This window comes from Bactrocera oleae, unplaced genomic scaffold, assembly GCF_042242935.1.
Source record: "Bactrocera oleae isolate idBacOlea1 unplaced genomic scaffold, idBacOlea1 ctg00000011.1, whole genome shotgun sequence".
Lineage (NCBI taxonomy): Eukaryota > Metazoa > Arthropoda > Insecta > Diptera > Tephritidae > Bactrocera > Bactrocera oleae.
Genome location: NW_027212754.1, coordinates 7,501 through 17,500, shown reverse-complemented (window position 1 = coordinate 17,500; position 10,000 = coordinate 7,501). Strand labels below are relative to the sequence as shown.

General features: G+C 24.7%; 3 non-coding genes across 3 annotated transcripts in view; all 3 read left to right on the top strand.

The window, feature by feature from the left end:
* Nucleotides 1–5,561: 5,561 nt before the first annotated feature.
* Nucleotides 5,562–7,551, top strand: LOC138858661 (small subunit ribosomal RNA). Its single transcript, XR_011397702.1, has one exon. It is a non-coding gene; the product is annotated as a small subunit ribosomal RNA (ribosomal RNA).
* Nucleotides 7,552–8,176: 625 nt separating this feature from the next.
* Nucleotides 8,177–8,355, top strand: LOC138858637 (5.8S ribosomal RNA). The gene has a single exon (XR_011397685.1). It is a non-coding gene; the product is annotated as a 5.8S ribosomal RNA (ribosomal RNA).
* A 502-nt stretch (nucleotides 8,356–8,857) lies between these two features.
* The window catches only part of LOC138858682 (large subunit ribosomal RNA), a 3,977-nt gene continuing 2,834 nt past the window's right edge, over nucleotides 8,858–10,000 (top strand). The window contains exon 1 of the ribosomal RNA XR_011397722.1: nucleotides 8,858–10,000. This exon is cut by the window's right edge and continues 2,834 nt beyond it. This is a non-coding gene — a ribosomal RNA (large subunit ribosomal RNA).

Sequence of the window (10,000 nt, the reverse complement as noted above, 5' to 3'; positions counted from 1 at the left end):
AAATAAAAGCATATTATACAATATGGTATATTAATGAGTGTTTGAGAGAATCATAACATGAAAATAAAAATTTGAACGCATAAAACTTTGTTTTCAATATTTATTGAAAATAAGGTAAATGTTGGGATTGTTATCAAACGACTATCATTTAATATACCAAAGTAATAAAGTAATTGAATTAAAATCATATTATACAATATGGTATAATAGTATATCAAGTGTTTTAATAACATGAAAATAAAAATGTTAACCAAAATACTTTGCTTGCAATATTAAATGAAGAAGTAGTGAATTTTCATATAAGTATTAAATGTATAAAGTCTATGAAGTAATAAATTTTCATATAAGTAGTAAATATATAAAGTCTATGAAGTAATAAATTTTCATATAAGTATTAATTGCATAAAGTCTATGAAGTAATAAATTTTCATATAAGTACTAAATGTATAAAGTCTATGAAGTAATAAATTTTCATATAAGTAGTAAATATATAAAGTCTATGAAGTAATAAATTTTCATATAAGTATTAATTGTATAAAGTCTATGAAGTAATAAATTTTCATATAAGTATTAATTGTATAAAGTCTATGAAGTAATAAATTTTCATATAAGTATTAATTGTATAAAGTCTATGAAGTAATAAATTTTCATATAAGTATTAATTGTATAAAGTCTATGAAGTAATAAATTTTCATATAAGTACTAAATGTATAAAATCTATGAAGTAATAAATTTTCATATAAGTAGTAAATATATAAAGTCTATGAAGTAATAAATTTTCATATAAGTATTAAATGTATAAAGTCTATGAAGTAAAATATAAAGTCTATGAAGTAATAAATTTTTATATAAGTATAAAAAATATAAAGTCTATGAAGTAATGAATTTTCATATAAGTATTAATTGTATAAAGTCTATGAAGTAATAAATTTTCATATAAGTATTAAATGTATAAAGTCTATGAAGTAATAAATTTTCATATAAGTATTAATTGTATAAAGTCTATGAAGTAATAAATTTTCATATAAGTATTAATTGTATAAAGTCTATGAAGTAATAAATTTTCATATAAGTATTAATTGTATAAAGTCTATGAAGTAATAAATTTTCATATAAGTACTAAATGTATAAAGTCTATGAAGTAATAAATTTTCATATAAGTAGTAAATATATAAAGTCTATGAAGTAATAAATTTTCATATAAGTATTAATTGTATAAAGTCTATGAAGTAATAAATTTTCATATAAGTATTAATTGTATAAAGTCTATGAAGTAATAAATTTTCATATAAGTATTAATTGTATAAAGTCTATGAAGTAATAAATTTTCATATAAGTACTAAATGTATAAAGTCTATGAAGTAATAAATTTTCATATAAGTAGTAAATATATAAAGTCTATGAAGTAATAAATTTTCATATAAGTATTAATTGTATAAAGTCTATGAAGTAATAAATTTTCATATAAGTACTAAATGTATAAAGTCTATGAAGTAATAAATTTTCATATAAGTAGTAAATATATAAAGTCTATGAAGTAATAAATTTTCATATAAGTATTAATTGTATAAAGTCTATGAAGTAATAAATTTTCATATAAGTATTAATTGTATAAAGTCTATGAAGTAATAAATTTTCATATAAGTATTAAATGTATAAAGTCTATGAAGTAAAATATAAAGTCTATGAAGTAATAAATTTTCATATAAGTACTAAATGTATAAAGTCTATGAAGTAATAAATTTTCATATAAGTAGTAAATATATAAAGTCTATGAAGTAATAAATTTTCATATAAGTATTAAATGTATAAAGTCTATGAAGTAAAATATAAAGTCTATGAAGTAATAAATTTTTATATAAGTATAAAAAATATAAAGTCTATGAAGTAATGAATTTTCATATAAGTATTAAATGTATAAAGTCTATGAAGTAATAAATTTTCATATAAGTATTAATTGTATAAAGTCTATGAAGTAATAAATTTTCATATAAGTATTAATTGTATAAAGTCTATGAAGTAATAAATTTTCATATAAGTATTAATTGTATAAAGTCTATGAAGTAATAAATTTTCATATAAGTATTAATTGTATAAAGTCTATGAAGTAATAAATTTTCATATAAGTATTAATTGTATAAAGTCTATGAAGTAATAAATTTTCATATAAGTATTAATTGTATAAAGTCTATGAAGTAATAAATTTTCATATAAGTATTAATTGTATAAAGTCTATGAAGTAATAAATTTTCATATAAGTATTAATTGTATAAAGTCTATGAAGTAATAAATTTTCATATAAGTATTAATTGTATAAAGTCTATGAAGTAATAAATTTTCATATAAGTATTAATTGTATAAAGTCTATGAAGTAATAAATTTTCATATAAGTATTAATTGTATAAAGTCTATGAAATAATAAATTTTCATATAAGTATTAATTGTATAAAGTCTATGAAGTAATAAATTTTCATATAAGTATTAATTGTATAAAGTCTATGAAGTAATAAATTTTCATATAAGTATTAATTGTATAAAGTCTATGAAGTAATAAATTTTCATATAAGTATTAATTGTATAAAGTCTATGAAGTAATAAATTTTCATATAAGTAGTAAATATATAAAATCTATGAAGTAATAAATTTTCATATAAGTATTAAATGTATAAAGTCTATGAAGTAAAATATAAAGTCTATGAAGTAATAAATTTTTATATAAGTATAAAAAATATAAAGTCTATGAAGTAATGAATTTTCATATAAGTATTAAATGTATAAAGTCTATGAAGTAATAAATTTTCATATAAGTATTAATTGTATAAAGTCTATGAAGTAATAAATTTTCATATAAGTATTAATTGTATAAAGTCTATGAAGTAATAAATTTTCATATAAGTATTAATTGTATAAAGTCTATGAAGTAATAAATTTTCATATAAGTATTAATTGTATAAAGTCTATGAAGTAATAAATTTTCATATAAGTAGTAAATATATAAAGTCTATGAAGTAATAAATTTTCATATGAGTATTAAATGTATAAAGTCTATGAAGTAATAAATTTTCATATAAGTATTAATTGTATAAAGTCTATGAAGTAATAAATTTTCATATAAGTATTAATTGTATAAAGTCTATGAAGTAATAAATTTTCATATAAGTACTAAATGTATAAAGTCTATGAAGTAATAAATTTTCATATAAGTAGTAAATATATAAAATCTATGAAGTAATAAATTTTCATATAAGTATTAAATGTATAAAGTCTATGAAGTAAAATATAAAGTCTATGAAGTAATAAATTTTTATATAAGTATAAAAAATATAAAGTCTATGAAGTAATGAATTTTCATATAAGTATTAAATGTATAAAGTCTATGAAGTAATAAATTTTCATATAAGTATTAATTGTATAAAGTCTATGAAGTAATAAATTTTCATATAAGTATTAATTGTATAAAGTCTATGAAGTAATAAATTTTCATATAAGTATTAATTGTATAAAGTCTATGAAGTAATAAATTTTCATATAAGTATTAATTGTATAAAGTCTATGAAGTAATAAATTTTCATATAAGTAGTAAATATATAAAGTCTATGAAGTAATAAATTTTCATATGAGTATTAAATGTATAAAGTCTATGAAGTAAAATATAAAGTCTATGAAGTAATAAATTTTTATATAAGTATAAAAAATATAAAGTCTATGAAGTAATGAATTTTCATATAAGTATTAAATGTATAAAGTCTATGAAGTAATAAATTTTCATATAAGTATTAAATGTATAAAGTCTATGAAGTAATAAATTTTCATATAAGTATTAAATATGAAGTCATACAAGTTAAAAATTTAAAAAAAAAATCGATTGTAAAAATACTTTTGATGTTATTAGTTGTATTATGACCATGACGATATTTGAAAATGATATAAATTACCCACGTATATATGAGTTTTTAAATTTTAAATAGGTTAAAAGAATTTTTCCATATATTTTCGGGTTGGTAACGTCAACATGGGAGAGAACATTTATAACAAATTTGCACAAATCTGCTCAAATTGACATATACTGAAATAGTACTTATATGAAAATTTATTACTTCATAGACTTTATACATTTAGTACTTATATGAAAATTTTTTACTGCTAGGAAATGTATTATACTTTTATATATTTGAATTCATTATGTTAGTTTATTAGTAAGAAATTGTTTTTAAATACTTATAAGTATGAATATTACTATACTTATATGATTTATGTATTTAGTACTTGTATGAAAATTTTCATACTTGTATGACTTTATTTACTTAGTATTTATATGGAAATATTTTTTACTTTATATGTATTTTTAAGTAAATATGAAAATGAAAGTTGATTTTGTGTGCCTTTTTATTCCTGGTTTTTATACAGTTAGTTTAAATAGAAATAGATTTTGTTTTATACAAAACTCTATATTCTGTACTAACATATTGTATATAATGAGCGTTTTTTATTCCTGGTTTTTATACAGTTAGTTTAAATAGAAATAGATTTTGTTTTATACAAAACTCTATATTCTGTACTAACATATTGTATATAATAGCGTTTTTTATTCCTGGTTTTTATACAGTTAGTTTAAATAGAAATAGATTTTGTTTTATACAAAATTCTATATTCTGTACTAACATATTGTATATAATGAGCGTTTTTTATTCCTGGTTTTTATACAGTTAGTTTAAATAGAAATAGATTTTGTTTTATACAAAACTCTATATTCTGTACTAACATATTGTATATAATGAGCGTTTTTTATTCCTGGTTTTTATACAGTTAGTTTAAATAGAAATAGATTTTGTTTTATACAAAACTCTATATTCTGTACTAACATATTGTATATAATGAGCGTTTTTTATTCCTGGTTTCCTACAGTTAGTTTAAATAGAAATAGATTTTGTTTTATACAAAAACATAAAAAATCTATTATTCTATACTAACATATTGTAGAAATAAATATTAAACAATATTTTAGTTTTATTTGTGAGCTATTCTAATATTTACTCATAAAATATATGTGTAAAAGGATGGTTTTTAAATAAAATAAAATATTAATGTGTTGCACCCGAAAATACTTTTTATCATATATTTATTATTGAAATAAATATAATAGAATTTGAAATTATTAATTTCAAATCAAGAAAAAAATGTATATACTCTTAAAAAAAGGTATATATATTACTATATGCATTGAAATAAAGTAAAATGTATAGAATGATATTATTTGAAAATTTTGCCAATATAAGAAGAAATATCGTTCTTACATAATAATTAAATAATAATATGTATAGAGAACGAAAATTCTTTTCACGATACCAAAACAAAAATTAAAAAAATCCATTACAAAATCACACAATAGAAATGAAATATAATGAAAAAAAATATAATAAAGAAAGAAACATAGAAAAATTGTTGTGTATATTGTAAATGTTTTTATGTTTTGTGTATTTGTGTATAATTTTCAAATAAGAAAATATCATTTTAAACTTTTATATAATATAAAAAATTTATATAAAAAAGAAATATATATTATTCTGGTTGATCCTGCCAGTAGTTATATGCTTGTCTCAAAGATTAAGCCATGCATGTCTAAGTACAAACAAATTAAAAGTGAAACCGCAAAAGGCTCATTATATCAGTTATGGTTCCATAGATCGTTAACAGTTACTTGGATAACTGTGGTAATTCTAGAGCTAATACATGCAAAATAAACACGGACCTTTTGGAACGTGTGCTTTTATTAGGCTAAAACCAAGCGATTATTCGATCGTTATATTGGTTGAACTCTAGATAACTTGCAGATCGTATGGTCTCGTACCGACGACAGATCTTTCAAATGTCTGCCCTATCAACTTTTGATGGTAGTATCTAGGACTACCATGGTTGCAACGGGTAACGGGGAATCAGGGTTCGATTCCGGAGAGGGAGCCTGAGAAACGGCTACCACATCTAAGGAAGGCAGCAGGCGCGTAAATTACCCACTCCCAGTTCGGGGAGGTAGTGACGAAAAATAACAATACAGGACTCATATCCGAGGCCCTGTAATTGGAATGAGTACACTTTAAATCCTTTAACAAGGACCTATTGGAGGGCAAGTCTGGTGCCAGCAGCCGCGGTAATTCCAGCTCCAATAGCGTATATTAAAGTTGTTGCGGTTAAAACGTTCGTAGTTGAATTTGTGCTTCATACGGGTAGTACAACTATAATTGTGGTATGTACATTACCTTATGTATGTAAGCGTATTACCGGTGGAGTTCTTATATATAATTAATACAATGTATTTTTTATATATTCCTCCTATTTAAACCTGCTTCAGTGCTCTTCATCGAGTGTTGTTGTGGGCCGGTACAATTACTTTGAACAAATTAGAGTGCTTAAAGCAGGCTCCAAATGCCTGAATATTTTGTGCATGGAATAATGAAATAAGACCTCTGTTCTACTTTCATTGGTTTTTAGATCAAGAGGTAATGATTAATAGAAGCAGTTTGGGGGCATTAGTATTACGACGCGAGAGGTGAAATTCTTGGACCGTCGTAAGACTAACTTAAGCGAAAGCATTTGCCAAAGATGTTTTCATTAATCAAGAACGAAAGTTAGAGGTTCGAAGGCGATCAGATACCGCCCTAGTTCTAACCATAAACGATGCCAGCTAGCAATTGGGTGTAGCTACTACTATGGCTCTCTCAGTCGCTTCCCGGGAAACCAAAGCTTTTGGGCTCCGGGGGAAGTATGGTTGCAAAGCTGAAACTTAAAGGAATTGACGGAAGGGCACCACCAGGAGTGGAGCCTGCGGCTTAATTTGACTCAACACGGGAAAACTTACCAGGTCCGAACATAAGCGTGTAAGACAGATTGATAGCTCTTTCTCGAATCTATGGGTGGTGGTGCATGGCCGTTCTTAGTTCGTGGAGTGATTTGTCTGGTTAATTCCGATAACGAACGAGACTCAAATATATTAAATAGATGCTTTCAGGATTATGGTGTTGAAGCTTATATAGCCTTCATTCATGCGTTCATCTTGAATGTACAAGTGTTTGAATGTGTTTATATAAGTGGAGTCGTACCTGTTGGTTTGTCCCATTATAAGGACACTAGCTTCTTAAATGGACAAATTGCGTCTAGCAGTAACGAGATTGAGCAATAACAGGTCTGTGATGCCCTTAGATGTCCTGGGCTGCACGCGCGCTACAATGAAAGTATCAACGTGTATTTCCTAGACCGAGAGGTCCGGGTAAACCGCTGAACCACTTTCATGCTTGGGATTGTGAACTGAAACTGTTCACATGAACTTGGAATTCCCAGTAAGTGTGAGTCATTAACTCGCATTGATTACGTCCCTGCCCTTTGTACACACCGCCCGTCGCTACTACCGATTGAATTATTTAGTGAGGTCTCCGGACGTGATCACTGTGACGCCTTGTGTTTCACGGTTGTTTCGCAAAAGTTGACCGAACTTGATTATTTAGAGGAAGTAAAAGTCGTAACAAGGTTTCCGTAGGTGAACCTGCGGAAGGATCATTATTGTGTTCCTATCCGAAAAGAAAAAAAAATAATTATATAAAAACAAAATAAAAAAAAAGAATAAAAAAGAAAAAAAAGTTTTCTTTTTGTTCTTTTCATTCAAAATGTTTTGAATTATACAATGTTTTGAATGTTTTTCTGTTTTTTTTTTTTTTTTAACTCCTTGTAATGCATTATGACAATATATATTATATTGTGAACTTCGCATACATTGTATTTGAACGCAATAAAAAAACCTTTAAACATATAGCTGTACTTATTATTTATATAGAAAATAATATTTAATTGTGATATTTATATAAAATATTATAAATGATAAGTTAACTTGTTCACATTAACGTGTGTAATACCTTTTTTTTTATGGTATTTTCTATTTGTGATTAAAAACATGTTGAAAAATTTAAAAAAAGAAAACGCACAAATAGAGAAGAAAATAATATATAAAAGGTATTACTGTTTTTGTTGACCTAAGACATGCGCAGCTGCAAATGTTTGGGTTTAAAATTACAATTTATTGAAAGATGTTTTAAACTTATGTATTAAAAATTTATTATTGATTAATTATTAATACTTTCAATAAATTAAAATTCTTTGACTTTGAATTAAAAAAATACAAAAAAATTATCACTCTAAGCGGTGGATCACTCGGCTCATGGGTCGATGAAGAACGCAGCAAACTGTGCGTCATCGTGTGAACTGCAGGACACATGAACATCGACATTTTGAACGCATATTGCGGTCCATGCTGTTATGTACTTTAATTAATTTTAAAGTGCTGCTTGGACTACATATGGTTGAGGGTTGTAAGACTATGCTAAATTAGTTGCTTATTCTTTTAGTCAATTAATAGAATTTAAGCATATGGCATATTATTGGATTGTATTTTTCAATCCATAATATTAATAGCATAAAAAGAAATATAGAAAATATATTCTTGAATACCTCATATTTGAACGAAAATTTATGATAAATGAGAATCTTAGTATTCCCATAAAAGAAAAAATTTTCAACATTATTTAAATTATATTAAATAATACATAAGAGGAATGTCTAGCATAAAATAAATTTTTATTCTAGAATTAATTCACTCTATTGTATTGAGAAAAATTTATAATAAAAAAAAATATATAATATGTGGAGGAATAATGTTGTTAATTTTATTAATTATTATATTATGAATGTTAAAAAGGGATGAAAAGATTGAATAATATTGAGTAATCAAGATATAAAAATATATTTCTTTAAAATAGCAAATAGCAAAAAAATTAAATAAAAATAAACAAATCAATCTAAAATATATTTTATACAACCTCAACTCATATGGGACTACCCCCTGAATTTAAGCATATTAATGAGGGGAGGAAAAGAAACTAACAAGGATTTTCTTAGTAGCGGCGAGCGAAAAGAAAATAGTTCAGCACTAAGTCACTTTGTCTATATGGCAAATGTGAGATGCAGTGTATGGAATATCTTAATATCTAGTATGAGAAATTAACGATTTAAGTCCTTCTTAAATGAGGCCATTTACCCATAGAGGGTGCCAGGCCCGTATAACGTTAATGATTACTAGAAAGATATTTCCAAAGAGTCGTGTTGCTTGATAGTGCAGCACTAAGTGGGTGGTAAACTCCATCTAAAACTAAATATAACCATGAGACCGATAGTAAACAAGTACCGTGAGGGAAAGTTGAAAAGAACTCTGAATAGAGAGTTAAATAGTACGTGAAACTGCTTAGAGGTTAAGCCCGATGAACCTGAATATCCATTATGAAAAATTCATCATTATAACTGTAGTATTTAATTTTAAATATTATAGTAATAGTGTGCATTTTTTTCATATAAGGACATTGTAATCTATTAACATAATAAAATATTTATCAAAAGATCATTGGTTTTTAAGTTTATTCAAATTAATTTGCTTTTAGCTTATTAACATAGAATAATTACTGATGATTTGATAAAGTGTTGATAGATTTTATTATATATAATGCTAAAATTCTTTTGAATTTTACAATAATATTATTATCATTGATTTTAATATTAATTGTATGCATTTATATGATTAACAATGCGAAAGATTCAGGATACCTTCGGGACCCGTCTTGAAACACGGACCAAGGAGTCTAACATATGTGCAAGTCATTGGGTTATATTAAACCTAATGGCGAAATTAACTTAACTGTATTAATAATGGGATTAATTTTTAATGTATTACATTATTAATTCAATCCCGGGGCGTTCCATATAGTTATGTATAATGATAATTTATTATTATTTATACCTCTAACTGGAGCGTACCTTGAGCATATATGCTGTGACCCGAAAGATGGTGAACTATACTTGATCAGGTTGAAGTCAGGGGAAACCCTGATGGAAGACCGAAACAGTTCTGACGTGCAAATCGATTGTCAGAATTGAGTATAGGGGCGAAAGACCAATCGAACCATCT